This window comes from Sciurus carolinensis, chromosome 2, assembly GCF_902686445.1.
Source record: "Sciurus carolinensis chromosome 2, mSciCar1.2, whole genome shotgun sequence".
Taxonomy (NCBI): Eukaryota; Metazoa; Chordata; class Mammalia; order Rodentia; family Sciuridae; genus Sciurus; species Sciurus carolinensis.
Window position 1 is genome coordinate 22,057,332 of NC_062214.1, and position 21,002 is coordinate 22,078,333.

Genomic DNA, 21,002 nt, shown 5'->3' on the forward strand with positions numbered 1-21,002 from the left:
ACGCCTGTAATCCCAGAGATTCGGGAGACTGAGGCAGAAGGATTGCAAGTTCAAAGTCAGACTCAGTAATTTAGCAAGGCTCTAAGCAACTCAGGGAGACCTTGTCTCTAAATAAAATATAAAAAAGGGCTGGGGAAATATAAAAAAGTGGCCCAGTGGTTGAGTGCCCCTGGGTTAAATCCTCAGTACCGAGAAAAAATAAAAACAAAAGTCCAGTAGTCTAGTACTAGTAGTCTAGTAACAGAGCATAAGTTTTAGCATAAATAAATAAATAAATAAATAAAAATAAGTTTGGCATAAACTAGATACTCAATATATGGAAGCAGACTATTCTGAATTCATAATACATTTACAGTACCTTTGATACTGCCAAGGGTTCTGGGTTTTTATTTGGGGATTAAAAAAGAAAAAGAAAAAAAAAAAAAAAGTACTGTTGCCATGGTAACTAGAGGTCTTGCCCTCAATAATTTCACTGTACTCTGGGAAAAGAGGGTTAGGGTTCAAAGCACTAAAGATTAAAAGAGATAGATGAGCCAGTGACTCTGGAGGCTGAGGCAGGAGGATCATGAGTTCAAAGCCAGCCTCAGCAAAAGTGAGACACTAAGCAACTCAGTAAGACTCTGTCCCTAAATAAAATACAAAATAGGGCTGGGGATGTAGCTCAGTGGTCGAGTGCCCTTGAGTTTAATCCCTGGTACTCCCCCCAACAAAAAAGTGATAGATGAGGGCTGGAGATGTAACTCAGTGGTACAGTGCTTGCCTAGCATGCACCAAGCCCTAGGTTCAATCCCCAGCACTGCAAAAGTAATGATAATAATAATAATAATAATAACAATAATAATAATAATAATAAAAATAGTAATAATAATAAATAAAAGTGACAGATATGAAACAAGACCTTCAATGAATTGACTTTGGGTCAGGGTGAGGGGAAAATAAACTCTTGGATACCAGAGGACAGAATTACAATCACCACATACTACAGAACACGCTTTGGGATAAACTACTGATTCTTACAACAAGAAATGCATTCAGCCTCTACTAGAGGGTGATGGTGCCTTTGTTTTGTTTTGTTTGTGGGGGTGGGGAGTATTGAATACTGAACCCAGGTATACTCTACCATTGAGCTAGATATCCAACACTTTCCATGATTTTTTATTTTTATTTCTTTAATTTTTTTTAGTTGTATATGGACATAATGCCTTTATTTTTATTTTTATATGATGCTGAGGATGGAACCCAGTGCCTCACACATGCAAGGCAAGTGTTCTACCACTGAGCTACAACCCTCCATGATTTTTAAAGTTTAAAGTTCTCCCTAAAGTGCCCAGGCTGGCCTCCAACTTGCAATTTTCCTGTCTCAACCTCTAGAGTAGCTGGGATTACAGGTGTGCAGCACTGCCCAGCTTGATGGTGTCTTTTAAAGTCAGTGTTCCTCACTTGAGAGATATTTCAGATAAAATACCAGCATGAACCTTCATTCAACAGAGTGCCTGCAATGTGCCAGGTGCTGAAGATAAATACCTGGAGGACAAAACCCTCTCCTTTACCCCCAATCTCTAGTTAGAAAGACAAATAATGAACAAAATAAACACACAGGTTGGGTGTGGAACTGTACCCTTGTCATCCCACTTACCTGGGAGTCTGAGGCAGGAGGATCACAAGTTAGAGGCCTGCCTGGGCAACTCAGTGAGACCCTCAAAATAAAAAATAAAAAGGACTTGGGGATGTGGCTCAATGGGTTCAATCCCAGTACCATTAAAAAAAAAAAAAAAGTTAACTGGTCACTGAAATAGTACTACAAATAGAAAAAAAAAAATGTAAAACCAGTATCACAGAAGGCCCATTTATTTATTTATTTGATGTTTGCTATTAAACCCAGGGTACTTTACCACTAAGTCACATCCCTAGTCCTTTTTTCTTTTTAATTTGTGAAAGGGTCTTGCTAAATTGCTAAGGCTGGCCTTGAATTTGTGGTCCTCCTACCTCAGCCTCCTGAATACTATAGGATTACAGGTGTGCACCACAGCACCAGATGGAAGGACCACTTTAGATAAGGATGTTTAGAAAGGGCTCTCTGTGAAGCTAAGCAAAAACCTAAATATGGAGGAGACAACCATGTAAAAACCTAGGGGAAGAGAATTCCAGGCAGAAGGAATATACTAAAGGCAAAGAGCCTCAGGCAGGAATAAGCCCTCAGGATAGCCCTAAGTCTAGAAGGTAGAGACTCCCTGCAGCTCATACTGCTATTCCAGAAAAGTGCTGAAACAGCAGGTCCAGTAACACAGGTTTCCCAGGAAGAAACCCCCAAGGGGACTCTGCTGAAAGTTATATCTTAGAGGAAAGCTTAAAGATATGTCCACAGACAGGTTTGAGATTCAGATTCTGAACAATTCTGGCTCTACTCTTCCACTGAGTGATGATGAGAAAAATTACTGAACTTTTGTTTATCCATCTATAAAAATGGGAGTTTAACATCCCATACCAGCTGGGCACAGTGACATGTGCCTGTAATCCCAGTAACTGGAGAGGCTGAGGCAGGAGGATCGAAAGTTCAAAGATGGGGCTGGGGAGATAGCTCAGTCGGTAGAGTGCTTGCCTTGTAAGCACAAGGCCCTGGGTTCGATCCCCAGCACCCAAAAAAAAAGGAAGGAAAGTTCAAAGCCAGCCAGCAACTTAGCTAAGCCCTAAGCAATTTAAGCAAGACCATGTCTCAAAATAAGACATAAAAAGGGCTGGGGATGTGGTTCAGTGGTTAAGCACTCCTGGATTCAATTCCCAGTACCAAAAAGAAAAAAGTACACCTTTATAACTCCTGGGGTTGTGATGAAGAAGTAAATTAATGGATGTCAAGTACTTAAGCACAGAACGCACTAAATATTCTGTTTTAACCACAGCAGTGGTGGTATGCTAGCAAAAAGGACACCAGACACAAAGGATTATAGTTAATACTATTATGAAAGAGTAACAAATAGTATCCAAAAAAGTAACAAACAAAATAGCACATCTCTAGTTCTAGGGAAGTTACAAGTTGATTCAGGTTGTCCCAGGTCACATCAAAAAGATGTGAAATAGTCCACTTTACCTGAGAGAATAAATGAGTGGAGATAGAGGGAAGAAATAGGCCTTAAAATTCCCTGACTCTCCTTTTACTGGTTTTTTTGTTTGTTTGTTTGTTTGCTTGCTTGTTTTTCATTTTTGTTTCCCCTGACCCTCCTCCCATACCTGAAATGTTTTCTCTAAGAGCCAAGCTTTTCCCTCCACAATTAAAGTTCAGATAGGGGTCGGGGTTGTAGTTCAGTGGTACAGCAGTTGCCTAGCATGTGTGAGGAACTGGGTTCGATCCTCAGCACTACATATAAATAAATAAAACAAAGGTATATGTCCATCTACAACTAAAAAAAAACATTTTAAAAAAATCAGACAGCAAATTCAAGTTGAGCTTACTCCTAACAAGCTACTGAGAATGAGTTGGTTAAAATCAATAGATGTTTCCAGAAGCAATAAAAGGAACCTGATATCCAGGCTTGCCTCTAGAATATTTTGCTATATGACCTTTGGGCACATTACTCAACCTCACTGAGTACTTACAAGTTACTTCTCCTTTTCCTCTCATGACAGTTTAAAGCCCAAGACTGGTCAAGTGCCAAGCTACAAACACCATGACTGCCCTTACCTCCTCCCTCCCTCACCTCCTATTCTGTCACCATTCTGTAGGACCCAAGTCTAGGTTTCTCCTATGACCTAGTCGTGACCCAGTTCAGGCCCCACCGCTTCTTATCCCAATTACTAGCTCTTAACTGAGCTCCAAACTCTAGCCACAAACCCCAAACCCCAAACCAATACTGTCTTAAAAGTCAACATCTTTTGGGTGCCTATTTTATGAAAGATACCAAGTGCCTTGTTGTAAACATCTCTTTAGTGTCTCATAGGTGTGTAATGAAGATATTGTTATCATTACCATTTTGTAGATAAGAAAACTGAGGTTTAAAAAGTTGCCCAAATAGCAAAACTAGTCATCAGTAGGACAAGGAATTTTTTTTTTTTTTTTTTTTTTTTTTGGTGGTGCTGGGGATCGAACCCGGAGCCTCATGCTTGCAAGGCAAGCACTCTACCAACTGAGCTATCTCCCCAGTCCCAAGGACAAGGAATTGAACCCAGGTTTTCTAACTCCAGTTAACTACATTTACATTGTGGCAAATCTTTCTACACCACTATACCACTATAACAGGGATATTTCCTCTTTTTTTTTTTTTTTTTTTTGGTGATGGAGATTGAATCCAGGAGTGTTGTTCCACTGACCTACAGTACTAGTCCTTTTATCTTCTATTTTGAGATAAGTTCCCATTAAAGTGCTGAGGTTGGCCTCAAACTTGTAATCCTCCTGTTTCAGCCTCCTAAACAGCTGGAATTACAGGCATGCAACACAACATTCAGCTTGCTACAGGAATTCCCCAAAACCACCGGCAGGTGGATGGGGGCAGGGGTGATAGGGATCAAAACCAGAGACTCATGCATGCTGGGCAAGCACTCTACCACTAAGCTATACCCTCAGCCCCACTACAGGGATATTTCTAAAATGTAAATCTGACCATAGAAAACACTCTGGTGTTTTGCTGTGGTTGTTTTTGGTACTGGTAATAGAACCCAGGGGCACTTTACCTGCTATGTTCCCAGTTTTGTTTTGTTTTGTTGTTTGTTGTTTTTAATTTTTTATTTTGAGACAGGGTCTCACTAAGTTACTCTAGGTCTTTGTTAAATTGCTGAGACTGGCCTTGAGCTTGTGATCCTCCTGCCTGAGCGTCCTGAGTTCCTGGGATTACAAGCATGTCCTAACAACACTGTTTTAAATTTTTAAGTTACTCAATGCAGCATTAAGGCCATCAGTAAGTTAGTTGTTATAACCAAACAAAATAGGGGTCTCTAAAGATGGTCAATTAAAAAGAGAAAAGCAGGCAAGTTTAGCAGAAGGGCAGTGGACATACAGATTATGAGCCAGAACTCTGGAGTAAGAATGTCTGGGTTGGGATTCCAACTTGGTCATTTTGCAGTTAACCTTGCACAAGTCATTTCTTCTCAGCCTCAGGCTCTTCATCTGTTAAACGGGGATAGTACAGGTACCTATTACATAGCTTCAAACAAGGTTGTAAAGATTAAAAGTTAATTTATCCCAGAGCATACAATATGCTCTTAAGGTTATTATTGCTCTTTCAGCGCCCACTCCTGCCACACCCAGACTCCTTGAGGTTCCAACCTCCAGGACCTGACACAAATCAGCTCCTTTCTCTGCCTGGTCCTTCAAGGCTGGGCTCAGTCATCAGTGCTTCCCTGCAGGGTTTAGTGAGTCAGCTACCCACTCCTATATTTTCCCAAGGCCTGGCCTCTGGGCCACAGCATTCATTACTCTATAGTAAAACTGCCTGGGTGATCTGATCTATCCTATAGGATGACCTCTTCAAGGGCACCCCAGATCTAACAAGCAGTGTGCTTATATGGTGGTCAGCTGTTTCTTAAATGAGGTAACTCCAGTTTTCTCACTGGCAAAATGGGAAAAAAACAGGAAAGAGACCAGTAATATCCTTCAAAGGAATTAAAGGCGCTAAGCATGTGGAAGCTTTTTTAAAAGTGCTAACCATGGATAAATGTAGGAGCTGTTACTACTCCTAGGGAAGGTGGGGAAGAAAGCAAAAAAGGAGAATTTGGTATTCTGTGTCCTGACAAAAAGCTGTATGTAGGGTTGGGACTGTAGCTCACTGCTGGAACACTTGCCTAGCAGGTATGAGACACTGGGTTCAATCCTCAGTACCACAAAAAAATAAATAAAATAAAGGTATTGTGTCCATTTATGACTGGTTAAAAATGAATGCCGTGTTCCTGGAATTAACTTACAGTGAGGAAATTAAACTTAAAAAAAAAAAAAAAAAAGCTGTATTTGTTTTGTTTTCTCAGTCCCTGGAGGTTTCAGTCTATATCTACATTCTACAGCATATAGTATGAAGCTCTGGAGTGAGTTTTGTGAGGGTTCCTTCTGTGGGAAGTCTTAAACACACCAGACTAAGCTGTTCTTACAGGATTTCTAAACGAATAGTTATTCCTCGATGGGGCCTCCAAACATATTTTGCTGAATTTATAGCCCTTTCACTGCTTATGGGGTTCTGAAAACACATAAGTTATTTAAAAGATAACTAATTTAATTTCCTTGTTCTTTAAAGATTATGTTTTGTTCCTGGCTCCTATCACTACCAGGAAAAGGTTAGCATCCACTCAGTCTTCACCGTGTGCAAAATTCTTGACAAATATCTCATTCCCAACAATCAGAGAAGTGGGCAGTAGTATCCTATATCCCACAAATGAAGAAAAGAAGGCTTAGAACAGATAACTTACCCATGGTCACCTTCACTGGGTAGAAGATCTGGGATTTGAGAAGCAAGACTTACTCCAAAACCCACACTTATATGGCTTTTAAAAAATGAGCCCTTTGGGCTGGGGATATAGCTCAGTTGGTAGAGTGCTTGCCTTGCAAGCGCAAGGCCCTGGGTTCGATCTCCAGCACCGCAAAAAAAAAAAAAAATGAGGTCTTTGCAAGGTGCAATGGCACACACCTATAAACCCAGCAACTCAGGAGGCTAAGGCAAGAGGATGGCATGTTTGAGGCCAGCCTCAACAACTTAGCAAGGCCCTGAGCAACTTAGTAAAAACCTGTCTCAAATTTAAAAATAAAAAGGACAGAAAATGTGGCTCAGTGGCAAACTAACCCTGGTTTAATTCCCAGTACCAGGATTAAAAAAAAAAAAGACACTACATGTAATCATTCACAACCATTGTCTGAGTTCCTTGAGAGGCTGAGGCAAAAGGATCACGTGAGCCCAGTAGTTCAAAGTCAACCCAAGCAATACAGTGATAAGACCTCATAACAAATTTAGGAAGGGGGGACAGGAGGAAGAGGACTTTAGGACACTTGATCATTAATGATATGAAGGGATTACTGTTAAGTTTTTATGTGTGAAAATGAAAAAAAAAAAAATTAAGTCTACAGACACTACTTATAAAAGTTATGAATGGGGCCTGGAGGTGAAGCTCAATGGTAGAATTCATGCTGTGCATGTGTAAAGCCCTGGGTTCAATCCAAGTACCAAAACAAAGTTAAAATTTCTGTAGGTGGAAGGGGAATAGATCAGTGGTAGAATTCTTGCTTAGCATATATGAAGCTCTGAATTTGATCCCCAGAACACCAAGGATAAAATAAAAAGAAATACAAACTAAAGAAGCCTGAGAAGGTATTAAAAACATTTTATAAAAGGAATAAAGCAGAAGTGATAATGGTAACATACACTCAACTTATAGATGACCAAACTTGGATTACCCTACAAACTAGATTTTCTTGTTCCTATTTTTTCAGATTAGGACATGGAGGAAAGGGTAACATTTACCGATACTTTCAATGATTGATGTGAGGCAATTATGAGTACTTGAGGGAGGAAACAGATCCAGGTGAGTGATTGGTCATGCTAGAAAAGTCTACCTCCAATGCCCATACCACAATGAGAGTCCCCAGAGGTTTAAGTCACATGCCCTAGTCACATGTGGTCCCAGAAGAGTGGCAGATGCTGGAACACAAACCCAGGAATTCTGCCTTCAAATACTGGATCCTTACCACCAACAAACCATGAAGCCCAGGCTTGAAAGGCAGCCTCTTCTACTACCTTGCCTTTCTCACACAGGTCACAGCATGACCAATTTCCTATTCATCAAAGCACACTGGACAGCATTTATAACTCCATGGGACCAAGAGACAGTCAAGCAGCCCAAAATGTCTGTGCCCATGAGCCTCAAAAAAGGAAGGAAGTAGTAAAAATTATAATAGAAAGTGGAATGGTGACCACCAGAACTAAGAGGAGGAGGAAATAAAGGAATTATTATTTAGTGGGTATAGAATTTCAGCTTGACAAAATGAAAAGTTGTGGAGATGGATGGTAACAATTATATAACACTATGAATGTACTTAATGCCACTGAGTTCTACACTTTGAAATGGTTAAGAGCTGGGTGTAGCAGCATGTCTGTAGTCCTAGCTATTTAGAAGGTTCAGGAAAGAGGATCTCAAGTCCAAGGCCAACCTCAGCAACTTAGCAAGTTCCTACCTCAACATTAAATATAAAAGGGCTGGAGATATAGCTCAGTGGTAGAGCACCCCTGTGTTCAAGTCCAACTATCAAAAAAAGAAAAGGCACTGGGGATATACCTCAGAGGTAGAGTGCTTGCTTAGCATGCCTCAATGCCCAACACCAAAAATAAAAAAAGAAACAAAATTCCAAAGGTTCAGATGGTAAATTGTGTGTGTGTGTTTTACCACAATTAAAAAAAAAAGTAAAGCCTGAGCTAAAAGTTCAGAGAAAGAGTGCTTGCCTTGATTATGCAAGGAAAGGCCATATGGGTTCAATCCCCAGAACCACAAGGGAAAAAAAACCACACACACACACACACAGAAAGGCAGCCTGAGTTGGAAGGACTGGACTTCTACAGTTTAGAATTTTTTTTTTTTTTTTTTTTTGAAACAGGGTCTTGCTAGAGTCTGAGGAGTTTGCTAAGTTGCTGAGACTGGCCTTGAACTTGAAATCCTCCTGCCTCAGCCTCCTGAGTCGCTGGGAGGCATGCTACAATTAAGGGAGATTTGCATGGTTGAGATTCTAAATGCCTTGGTCTTTGGTTCAGGGCTGCTACCCATTTGATACTATAATTAAAGTGACTTTTTCAAATGTCTAAGAGGAGTAAAGGCAACTGTGGAGAGGAGAATGTGAGTGTACCTGAATTAGAGGCAAAGATACCTGGCTCCAGTCCAGACTCCGCATATCAGCTAAAAGACCTTAGACAAGGGGCTGGGGAAATAGCTCAGTCGGGAGAGTGCTTGTATTGTAAGCACTAAGGCCCTGAGTTCGATCCCCAGCACCCAAAAAAAAAAAAAAAAAAACCTTAGACAAGTTACCTAGTCCCAGTTTGCGCCTGTTAAGAGGCTAATAGATCAATTGTAAGTATTCAGTGAAATCCAAAAGAGTGCTCCCAAAATGCTAGCTACAGTTATCATTTTTGTAAAATGCCCACATTTCCAGGACAGGTTTCCACAACCTAAAAATCCCAACACTTACGCACCAGTAGAAACAAGGAAGGTATTTCAATCCATGCAGTCATGGACCTTTTCCATGTGAGAAAGAGCCTCTTGAATATCAGATCCGGGTAGGAAAGAGTCTAAATACTGTATGCTAACTTAAAATGCTTGGGAGTCAGCCTTTAAACTTCTAGGATGATTTTCCTGATAAGAGATAAACTATCCTGGAATGAAAACCTCATTTTCAACCCTTTTGCAGGCCCTCCTCTCCCAGAGTTCACTAATTGAAACTCCACCTCGCTTTCATACACCCACCATTTACACTTAGTGACTCATATCAGGCCCCTAAAATTTTATGGGATTTCGGTTAGCTCATTAGTTCCACTATTTGGTCAAAGAAAGTAAAGTACAGCTGGAGAGCTAGGCCAAGATCTAGCAAAGTTGTCGGAGTATTATTACAAATTAAACTTTCAATTTTGACTAGTTACTTGTTAGTTAACAACCTACAGGCTAGCTCCTAAGAAAGATGGGTAAGGACAGCACCCTGCCTTTCTCCAACCTTATGGTCTAATCAAAGAAAGTGACAAAGCATACACTTTGATTGAAAAAAAATGCTATCAAGAAAACTGTAGCCAGGAGCAGTGGTGCATGTCTGTAATCCCAACAACTAGGGAGACTGAGGCAAGAGGATCACAAGTTCAAAGCAAGCCTCAGCAACTTAGAGAGGCCCTAAATAATTTAACAAGACCCTATCTCAAATTTTAAAAATATAAAGGGCTAGGGTTAAAAAGAAATAATAATAAAATAATAATAATAATAATAATAATGATGGACTGGGGTTGTGGCTCAGTGGCAGAATGCTTGTCTAGCACATGAGAGGGACTGGGTTTGATTCTCAGGACCACATATAAATAAATAAAATAAATGTCCATCAAAAACTAAAAAAAGGGCTGGGGAGATAGCTCAGCTGGTAGAGTGCTTGCCTTGCAAGCACAAGGCCCTGAGTTCGATCCCCAGTACCGCAAAAAAAAAAAAAAAAAAAAAAACTAAAAAAAGAAATAAAAATTTTTATTTTATTTTATTTTATTTCTTTATTTATTTATTTATTTTTTTTTTGTGGTGCTGGGAATTGAACCTGTGACCTTGTGCTTACAAGGCAAGCACTTTACTAACTGAGCTATCTCCCCAGCCCTAAATTTTTTTAAATAAGAAAAAGGACTGGGGAGATAGCTCAGTTGGTAGAGTGCTTGCCTTACAAGTGCAAGGCCCTGGGTTCAATCCCCAGCACTGCAAAAAAAAATAATAATAATAATGATAATAATAATAATAATAATAATAATAAAGAAAGAAAGAAAGGGCTGGGGATGTGACTCAGTGGTTGAATGCCCCTGGGTTAAATCCCCAGAGTTGAAAAAACAAAAGTAAAAACAAAAATGACTGGAGTTGTGGTTTAGTAATAAGCACCTCTGGGTTCAATCCCTGCTACCAAAAGATAAAATAAAATAAAATAAAATAATTAATTAAAATAAAATATACATTAAGTAGGAAAACTTTCAAGTAAATATGGTTTTATGTAATATTCAGCCTTATTGATGCAGAAGTAGCTAACATTGAATGGAGAACTCAAGGCATATTTCTTTGGGAATGTTAGGCAGTTTTGAATGAAATACAGTACAAAACTGGCAGAAGACACTGAGGCAAAAGAATGCTGAAGTTGTGAGGACAAGCTCACTGGCTGAGCTAGAAAAGACACAGTGGCAGAAGTGACTTGGACAAGGGACTGACTGGCAGATTGCCCAATAGTGCATGTGAAGGAAATCAAATCTGCTCTGATGAGCTCCCAGACAAGTGGGTTTCGAAGCAAAGTTTGACAAAGACTCAAGACAGGATAGACTTTAGAGATAATCAGCCCCTTATTTTTTTCAAATGGGAGAACAAGGTCTAGTAGCATCAAGTAACTTGCCTGAGGCCTCATAATGAGTGGAAGAATTGGGTTTAAGGCCAAATCCAGATCAAATCTGTTACTGAAGATGATCTGACATTCATTTGAGGAATGGAGGGATTGAGGAAGACCTGGGACACAAAAAAGTCTCGTCATTCAGGTTTGTCCTGATTAGGCCTGGAATAGGATCACATTGGAAAAGGGCCAGGCAGGTAACAGTCAAGATGATCTAAGACATTTGTAATGGAAAAACCCATGGAGACTTAGAAGAGATGAAACAAATGGGGATGAAACAAAAGGAGAAAGATTATGAGCCATGATCTCCATCAAAGAATGTCATCATCTCACCAGCACTGCCTTAGGGAGCACCCACTTAAAGAGACGAGCCAGCAGTTTCCATCCAAATTCCAGGCACCTAGCCAGGCGAGGTGGCACATGCCTGTAATCCCAGGTTTGGGAGGCTGAGGCAGGAGGATCGTGAGTTCAAAGCTAGCCTCAGCAACTGAGCAAGGCTCTACGCAACTCAGCAAGACCCTGTCTCTAATAAAATACAAAAAAGGGCTAGGGATGTGGCTCAGTGGTTATCCAGGCACCTACCTTTTCCCTGGTCTTTCTCAGGACCATTTCTAGAAGCCAGAAAAACCAGGAAGGACGCCTTGAAAATCCCAATACCTGTGACTGTGGATATGAACTATCTCAGACTCCCTACTCGTGGCAAAATGACAGGTGAAGAACCGGAGAGCCAAGTTGGCCATGCAGTATTTACTAGAATGAGACTATGTCAAGAATATGAAAAAAAAAAAAAAAAAAAAAAAAAAAGAATATGAGGGCTGAGGACACAGCTCAGTGGTAGGACACATGCACAAGACCCTGGGTTCTAATATCAGCACTACCTACCCGCCCAAAAAATTGCATTCACATTTCAGCAATTAAAATTAAATATGGGGGCTGGGGAGATAGTTCAGTCTGTAGAGCGCTTGCCTTGTAAGTACAAGGCCCTGGGTTCTGATCCCCAGCACCCAAAAAAAAAAAAAAATTAAATATGTATTTTAATATGATAATAGCCACAGAAGCCAAGAAGTTTTAGTCATGGTGCTAACCAGATGCAGTGACATGCACCTGTAGCTACTCAGGAAGCTGAGGTAGGAGGATCTCTTAAGCCCAGGAATTCGAGACCAGCCTGGGCATCACAGACCCCTATGTCAAAAAAGAAAAGGAACAAATTTTAAAAACTAAGTGCTAGGATAACTGTAGTTGAGTATAGTTAATAGGCCCCTTCAACAACCTTGTGCAAACTTTAAGGGATGTGTATCTGGAGAAAAGAAAAACAGAAAACAATGCCCCAGCACACAATTAACCACTACCTATTTTCTGTTTCATCAAGAAATCTTCAGCTTTGTGTTTAAAACACTGCTATTCAAGCGTAATTCACTAACACCTGCAAACCAGAAATGCAGATCAATACTCAGACCCCATCCTAGACCTACCAAATCAGAATCAGCATTTTAAGAAGACCCGCAAGTGACCTGTATGCACCTTCCAGTTTGAGAAGCCTTGGTGTAGAATACTTTAAGAGTGCACTGTAGAAGCAGTACACAAATAAAGTATCAAAAGGCAAATAAAGAGACAAAGTACCTGTTCACTTTCAGTATATCATATTTTATTACATACTACTCAGACAGACCTCCAATTTTTTTTTTTTAATTTAGTATTTACCAATGAACACATGATCTAAGTGTGGGATCTATTTCACTTCCTGAAATATTACAACTTAGTTCTAGAGCCTTCATGCACAAAAAATATAAAACAGCTTAGTTGTTCAGAAAACAAAAGAATGGTTAATTATATTCAAGTTCCAAAACTGAGTTCAGAGCACCTCCCCACAAGGCACATTAATTCCTACAGGTTCCTCAGAGTATCATTAAATCCCCCAGCATCCCTAGGAAGCAGGTGCTTGGCAAATATCCAGTTTCCAAATGAGATTCAGAAGGATTTGGTCCTGAAAATGCAGTATTCCTGCTTTGTCCTACTGGTGTCTTCTCAGCCCCAAGCTCTCCCCCACTGAGGCCTCGTGCAGCTGCACACTCAAGTACTTCCCAAAAGGGAGAAAGGTCAGAGGTGTCATTATCCCCCAAGCACTTGAGATTCCAGCTGTGGAGAAATTAATCTGGTTGGAGGTTCAGGTTGAGAACCCTGAGAAAGATCTGGAAAGGGAGAGAGACATACAAAAGAAAGAATCTACTAAGAGGTTCTTAAGAGAGAAGATGTCCAGATATCTATAGGTTTTTAAAGTGGGGGATTGGGGGCAAAGATTGGCAGATTAGTGAGAAGATGATGGGAGAGGATAAATATCCACCCCCAACCTGCGCCCCAGGGACAAAAAAGGATTCAAAGGATTTCCTTCAAATGACCTTTTTTGCATTACTGGGGATGAACAAGAGCTCTACCACTGAGCTACACCCCTGCCCAAATAACCTCTTTTCTTGAAAAAAGGAAGAAAGCCAGTGTAGGGGAAGAATTTGGAGGCTAGAAGCAATATAATACTAGAAAAATCTCTTGAAGGCTTTTTTCCAGTGAAGGGGAGATAAAGCAAAGGAGAAAACAACCCACCCAAATAGAATCTAAGGGAAGGAAAACCACCAGGAGGATTAGAGTTCTGTGAATAACCAAAGAAATGAAAAGGGTTTCCTTTCCAATTTGAATCCTGTGCCAGAAGGCCAGGCAGGCCTCCACCTCCAACACAGAAAGAATAAAGGGGGGAATCTCTATAGCCACTCGATAAACAGAACAGTGTCCAAAGGGAATTAGAAACCAGAAAAAGGCCTGGGCATAGGGCAAACCAAGAGAGAAGCAGTCCTGTTTGCAGAAAGATAAAAGATAAACCAGGCACAGTGGCACATGCCTTTAATCCCAGCCACTCAGGAGGCTGAAGTAGGAGGATGGCAAGTTCAAGGCCACCCTGGGCAACTTAGTGAGATCCTATCTCAAAACAAAACATAAAAATGGCCAGAGATGCAGCTCAGAGGTAGAAAGAATGTCTAGCATGCTGGAGTTCTGGGTTCAATCCCCAGTACTGTTTAAAATAAATAAACAATAGACATATGATGGACATATGAAAGGCAATTTTCAGGCATCTCCTTTTAGGAGATGGACTCTGGGGTGCAGGGGAATCTGGAGGGTTCAGTTGGTGTGACTATAGGAAATGTGCCTAGGAGGAAAAAAAAAAAAAAAAACATGGAAGCAGAGAGAAAGTGCTGTGCTGAACAAAGATATGCACTCACCAGAGGAAGAGGAAATGGGTGCACTGACCAGACTGGGAGAGCACCTAAAGGGGAATGTGGTTCAAAAGAGGGAAGGAAACAAATGAAAATATCTTGGATGCAAAAGAGCTAAAAAGGTATGAAGCGGGGGAAGGGAGCCATGGTGCTAGCCTATAATCCCAAGTAACCCTGACGCTGAGGCAGGAGAATCACAAGTTTGAGACCAATCTGGGAAACCTGGTGAAATCCTGTATCAAAATTACAAATAAAAAGAGCTAGGGGTATAACTCACTGGTAGAGTGTCCCTGGGTCCCATCCCTAATACAGGAAAAAAAGGGGTGGGGGTATGCACGGTATGCTCAAGAACCACAGAGCACTCACCCCCAGAGTGGTGCATTCATATATTTAGGGGATGCAGGAAGTAAATATGCTCTCAGATAGGAAGGAAAGTAAGTCTCCACCAAGTAGTTTGGGGAACGGGTAAAAAAGTGCAACCCCAAGAATATAAGTGACAGGGAAAGGCAGTGAATTCCCTTATTTGAGAAACTGGAAATATGTACCAATAAACATCAGTTTTTAAAGGGCTGAGAAAAGGAAGGGGCCCCTAAATTTAACAAATTCTGGAGACAGCCTGGCCAGTGGCACAAACCTGTAAGTAATCCCAGCAGCTCGGGAGGCTGAGGCAGGAGGATTACAAATTTGAGGGCAGCCTCAACAATTAAGCAAGACCCTCATCAATTTAGCGAGACCCCCATCTCAAAATAAAAAATAAAATCGGCTAGGGATGTGGGTCAGTGGTAAAGCACCAATGGGTTCAATTCTCAGTAAAAAAGAAATTCTGAGAAAATATTGTCAAATTGGGGGCCTAGGAAGGAGATTCTTTCTTGGAATTGTGGGGCATAAAAAAGTATCCCCACGGGCGCTGGCCTATAATCCCAGAGACTCCAAAGGCTAAAGCGAGAAGATCGCAAATTCGAGGCCAGCCTCAGAAATTTAGCAAGACTCTGTCTCAAAACATAAAAAGGTTTGGGGGATGTAGCTCAGTGGTAGAGCACCCCGGGTTCAATCCCCAGTATCGAAATAAAAAAAAAAAAAAAAAAAAAAGAGTATCCCAAAACTTTGGTTACAGCACCTCAGATTTGAAGGACCTGTTACAGGGATGAACCCCGGAATTGGAAAAGGAGTACTCAGATTGAAGGCTTGAAAAAGGGAGTGTGCTTCCCAGTTTTGGGAGAAAGGGATACACCCTCTGGGGAAATTTAAAAACAGATAAAACCACAGGGTTGGAGTTTAGTAAAGGGGTGGGCCGCCAGATTTTCAAAACTATAAAGGGGGCACTCCCATTATGGGGGTCATGAAAAAAGGGGTGTGCTCCCCAGAATGAGATTTAAAAGGTAATAAAAGAAAGCACGTTGACAAATCACAAGGTAACAGCCAGGGGCTGGTGATGGGGTTCTCAGGGACCACACAGCTCAGGTTCGGCCCTAGCGCTCACCTCCACCCCCAACATACACACCCCCAATACGACCCGCTCAGTGCCCGGGGCCAGCACCCCGCAGCCCAGCCCCCTCGGGCGGCGCTGATTGGCCGAGGTCCCCATCATTCCTGCGGGCAACCCCGGGGATTGGGCGCCGCTCGCACGCCCGCCACGCTCTCATCAGCGGTCCCTAGGCCTCCCTCCCGGCTGGGCGAACGGGGCCGGGAGGGGAGTGGGGCCAGGCAGGGGACTGAAGCAGCGGTGGCGTCCTTCACCGTTCCCGCCCGCACGGCGCGCGCGCGGCGCGGGCCCGACCCGACCCAACCACGACCAGCCGGCTTCGCCTTGTCGCGCCTCGCCGCGAGCTCACCTCACGGCCCCGCTCCTGCTGCGCCGCTCCAGGACCAACCGACAGAAGGACTCTGCGTGCTGCGCACCACGTGACCCCAGGGACGCGCCCAGCGTATCCCCCGCCCCCCACACACACGCACCATCGCCACCACCGAGTGACGCAGCGCCCCAGCTGCCCCGCCCTCAGCCCCGCCCCGCCGGATCACCCGGGCGACGGCTCCTGCAGACCACGCCCACGGCCCTGACGCGCGGGAACCAGGCCCGCACTCCATCAGGAACACGAAGTCCCCACTCAACGTTTAACCACTGAGACCACGCGAAGCCCGGGACTGGATACCATTCTTCCCATGTTAATTTTGCCTACTACTTCTTTCCATAACCCTGCCACCACTCCGGTCTACGCTTCATCACCTCTTTCCAAGTTGGCCATGGTCTGCACCCCATTATTCTTGTCCCTTTCAATCCATACTTCACACGGGGAGAGCTTTTCAAAACGTCATCCTCCGTTGCAAATCTGTTTCCCTCTCTTCTCGAGATTAAGATCTAAGTCTTCCCCTAGATTTATCAGGCTCTTCAAAGTCTGAACTTAACCTGCCTCTTTCGTTCTCACACATCCTGCTCCCCTACATTCTCAAGTGTCTTTCGAGACCTCAAACGAGCCAGGTTCTTTCTCACGTCAGGAACTTTGCTCCCATCTCTCCACTTTGGGTCATTAACTCCTAGAAAAGACTATCAATTGCTGTTGAAAGAAAGAAGCAGTATTTTGTCTCCGGACCAAAGTCCGAGTTACACGGACTACAGAAGATTCTGCGATGTTTTCTCAATGGAACCTGGCAAGTGCCAAGGAGAAATGCTACAATTTGCTATTTATGGGGGCAATAACGACTCTATTTTACACTTAAAAGATACGGTAGCCAGATTTCACTTAAAATATAAATCTAATCATGTCATTGCTCTACTTAAAACAACTCATCAAACGGTCTCTCCATCTGAATCCTACCCCCTTACTCATCCTCTGACCACACTGACTTTTTATCAGGTTTTTTGTTTGTTGGGTTTTTTTGTACTGGGAATTTAACCCAGGCGGTGCTTTACCAGCCCTTTTTATTTTTTTATTTTTAATTTTTTTTTTTTTTTTTTTTAATTTTGAGACAGGTCTCCCAAGGTTTGTTAGGGCCTTGCTAAATTACCCAGACTGGCCTCATACTTGCAATCCTGCGTCAGGTTCCCAACTCACTGGGATTACAGGCATGCACCACTGTAGAGGACCTTTCTGTCAGTTTCTAGGCTCTTTCCAGCCTCTGGGCCATTGAATAGGCTGTTGCTATTCATAAGGCTGACTCTTCTTAATAGAAACTTCAGTTTATCATCTCCTCAGTGAGGTCCTCTTTAACTACATAATCTAGAAGTGCTCCACTAAGATCACACATCTCCTTCATCGCAATTACTCTGTTCATTTTCAATAGAGCAGTTTACACAGTTTTAATTATTTCATGTTGTTTTTGTTCCCTTGATTGTATACAAGGTTAAAAAACTGTGATTCCTCTTTTAAACTGAGAGTGGAGCTCATGGTAGGGTGTAGGCTTAGCATGCACAAGGCCCTGTGGATTCGGCATCCAGCACTGAAAAAAAAAAAAAAAAAGAAAGAAAGAAAGAGAGAGAAAGAAAGGAAAGAAAGAAATGAAAAGAGAGAAAGAGAGAATAGAATGATTTTTCTTGGTTGTATTGTCCTATTTTCCGGGATAAAAGTAGGGACTACCTTCTTTGCTACTGAAGAGTGAGAATTTGCAAATAATAGATATTCAATATGTACCTGTGGAAGAAATTAAAAGAAAAAGAATAATATTGAAAAAATTAGATTATCTTTATAAACTGAGTCCACAGAAGAGATGCTTTTTGGAATCAGGGTTGGAGCTGGATGTGGTGGCACACACCTATAATCCCAGAGACTCAAGAGATTGATACAGGGGCTGGGAAGATAGTTCAGTCAGTAGAGTGCTTGCCTTGCAAGCACAAGGCCCTGGGTTTGATCCCCAGCACCGTGGGGGTGGGGGGGCAGACTGATACAGAAAGATGGCAAGTTTGAGGCCACCCTTAGCAATTTGGCAAGACCCTGTGTCTCAAAATAAAAAGGACTGGCGAACACCTCTGGGTTCAATTCTCAAAAAATAAGCAAATCAAAATAAATAAATCAGAACTTGAGATGAAGAGGGTTCCTCAGCTGAGAGAGCAGGAGGTAGCCCCTAGGAAGAGTTCCTAAAAAAAACAACGACAAAAACTTTGGCTGTGCTCATTTGGGTGGTATATATTCTAAAATGTAACAATACAGAGAAGATTAGCATGGCTCTTCCACAATGATAATTTGCAAAAATCATATTTACTTTTCTTTTTATTATTTTTTCTTTTTTTTTTTTCATATTGTTTAAAATGGCATTTTGAGGACCAGAACCATTCATTCATTCAAGTGCTCAAATAACAGGAAGAAAAGACCTCAGGATACTGTAGGCTTATTAACATGAAATTGCTCACATATTAATGACTATTGTAATATAGAGGATTTCTTGCTCCACAAACCATGATACTGCCAAGAATCCTGGACTCTGCAGCCCCGTACAAACTATAACATTCCTGCATTTATTGAGAGTCAGAATTGTGCTAGGTACCAAGGATGCAGCGCAGAATGAGATTTTAGGCCTTATTCTCAAGGAGCTCACAGCCTGGTAAAGAAATTGGCACAATTTGTAAGTTAAAATTCTTTTTGTCTGATACAAATACAAGCATTGACACTGTTGCAAGTTCAAGCAAAAAACAATTACAGCTGTTCACTTTGGGCATTCTATAATCCCAGTGACTCTGGAGGCCAAGGCAGGAGGATTGCAAATTCAAAGCCAGCCTCAGCAATTTAGTGAGACACTGTCTCAAAGCAAAACAAACAAAGAAAAAAAAGTTGGGGTTGTAACTTAGTGGCAAAGCATTCCTGGGTTCAATCCTCAATACAAAAGGGGGAGGATTAGGGCCAGGGATGTAGCTCAATTGGTAGAATGTTTGTCTCACATACACAAGTCCCTGGGTTCAATCCCCAGTGCCACAAAAAGAAAAAAAGATAAAAGGGGGGAGGGTTTGTATTACAAGGATATTTATATTACAAGGATATTGGGGGCCCTGAGCATCAACAGGAAATCAGGGCAGTTTAAGTAAGAAGCAGCACCACTGTTGGAATTCAGTCCTAATATCCCTGTCTTTGAGTCAGTTAAGAGGCAAAGTTTTGGTCAGCAGCCACCACTGATTGGCCAATCTCAGGTCACAGGAATGAGTCCATGCTGCCAGGGAAAGAGGAGAGGAATGCCCTAAAGATATTCCTCCAAATGGGGAAGGAAGCTAACATTAACCAGGAAAAAAACAAACGAACCAACAAACCTGACACAGATATGAATAAAGTACCTTGATAGTTGAACTCTTTTTTGGGGGTGGGGCGCAGTACTGGGGATTGAACTCAGGGGCGCTTGACCACTGAGCAACATCCCCAACCCTATTTTGTATTTTATTTAGAGACAGGATCTCACTGAGTTGCTACGTGTCTCGCTTTTGCTGAGGCTGGCTTTCAACTCTCAATCCTCTTGCCTCAGCCTCCTGGACCAGTCTTTTTGATGAAAAAACATGCAGAAACCTGACTTGCCAGCTTCTGCCAAACTGGATATTAATAGAATGCTAACCTGAGAGCTCCAACTTATAAAGTGGTAAGACTTGGTTGGGTCTCACCACTGCCTACTTTTTTTTTTTTTGGGGGGGGGGCGGGGGGGTACTGAGTATTGAACGCAGGGACATAACCATTGAGCTACATCCCCAGCCCTACGTTGCTGAGGCTGACCACAAACTTGAAATCCTCCTGCCTCAGCCTCCTTAGTTTCTGGGATTATAGGCATGCACCACATTGCCCAATTTTACCTGTGCCTTCTTAGTAGCATCTATCTGTTGCCTTAAGATCCTCCATAGCACCTTACTAACATTTTGGTCTTGACATCTCAATTCTTAGGAGTCTTTCTTTGCATGAGTAGCATTCAACTAGTGGTTGTGAATGAGTAAATGAGTTTATGAATGGTAGCCTCAACTCTAGAAAATAGAAACTCTCCTACTAAGCATTCAACTATTTCAGAACTTAGTCATCCTAGCCCATAAAATGACAACTCTATAAGAAAACTCTTCATACACACAAGGCATACAGTAACACAAGAAACATCCAATCCCTGCATAGAAAAGTCCTTGCCCTCCTTAAGCATTACTTTGTTTATATATATATTCTTTTGGGGGACTGGAAAAGGAACTTGATGATTCAGTGCTTGCCTAGCATACATTCAAGGTCCAGTATATTTAAAATAGTCCCTCTAAAAAGAAGTAGAACTAAAGACCTAATATGAGATAGGACATTCAATTAAGAAATTATTTTTCTCAGTCTCTATCCAACAAACCTTTTTACTCTGTCCTTATGCAACTACAAGGCACTCACAATGAGTCTGTCATGGCAAAAGGGGAGAACTAAAACAGAAAAGCAAGCCCCTTAGCTCTCACAAACCTCACAAACTGAATAACACCAAGCTTGATTATGTCAGACCCCAAAGCAGGAACTAGGGTGTGATCTCTGCAGCACAAAGCTGAGTATGAGAACTCAGGAAGCCAGAAACCACAGTTACCATAGCATCTGAGAAGTTCAAGAACTTCTAGGGACTAGGGGCCCAGAAAAGCGTGGAGTCTTGGCCCTGGTCTGAGGTCTCTCCAATCTGGGCTTGATGGAAAATTCCAGAGCTCCACTGCATTTTGCAATTTATATAGCTTTTTTCTTCATTTCTTTTCTATTTTAGCTGGGTGTGGTGGC

General features: G+C 41.9%; 1 protein-coding gene and 1 non-coding gene across 2 annotated transcripts in view; one reads left to right on the plus strand and one right to left on the minus strand.

Annotated features, from left to right (window-relative positions):
- Positions 1–16,273, minus strand: part of Phf20 (PHD finger protein 20) — a 128,615-nt gene extending 112,342 nt beyond the window's left edge. Inside the window, 1 exon segment of the mRNA XM_047538421.1 lies at positions 16,152–16,273. The gene's annotated coding sequence lies outside the window, so the exon portion shown is untranslated.
- Positions 16,274–18,418: 2,145 nt separating this feature from the next.
- On the plus strand, positions 18,419–18,524 carry LOC124978411 (U6 spliceosomal RNA). The gene has a single exon (XR_007107437.1). It is a non-coding gene; the product is annotated as a U6 spliceosomal RNA (small nuclear RNA).
- Positions 18,525–21,002: the final 2,478 nt, after the last annotated feature.